Here is a 730-nt window from a genome sequence, read left to right as displayed (position 1 = left end):
TCATTTGGTATGACATGCACTGTGAGCTGTAAAGCCTTATATAAACAAGTGTGTGCCTTTCCAAATCATGTCCTATCAGTTTAATTAAACACAGCTGGGCTCCAATGAAGGAGTAGAACCATTTCAAGGAGGATCACAAAGAATTGGACAGCATGTGACTTTAATATGAGTGTCTGAGCAAAGGGTCTGAATACATATGACCACACCTGTTTATGCAATTGTTTTCCTTGTTTTTATTGAAATATGCATATCGCAAATTTAGACTGAAGGCAGCAAACCCACGAAGGACCACATATGGAACAAAGGAGTAATGATGAAACATGTGAATCAAACCAGAATATGATTTCAACCTTAGATTTCTCAAAGTAATTTTCTTTTACTCTGATGGCAGTTTTCACCCTCTTGCCATTGTCTTAAGTTGCTTTAGAATTAACATGGTATGGCTTCCCAACAGTCTTGAAGGAGCACTGAAAGGTACTGAGCAAATGTTTGTCTTTTGCCTTCACGCTGTGGTTAAACTCATCCCAAACTGTCTCAATTGGGTTGAAACTCATTCTTGGTCACATAGCCCTTACATAGCCTAGAATTGTGTTTATGGTCATTGACCGATTATTACACAAATGTGGTCCCACTAAGTGCATAACAGAGGGGATGGCATGTTGTTGCAGAATGCTGTGATAGCCATACTGGGCAAGTGTACCTTGAACATTGAATAAATCTGCAACATGGT

This window comes from Ranitomeya imitator, chromosome 1, assembly GCF_032444005.1.
Source record: "Ranitomeya imitator isolate aRanImi1 chromosome 1, aRanImi1.pri, whole genome shotgun sequence".
Taxonomy (NCBI): Eukaryota; Metazoa; Chordata; class Amphibia; order Anura; family Dendrobatidae; genus Ranitomeya; species Ranitomeya imitator.
Note: the sequence above shows the minus strand (reverse complement) of the source record.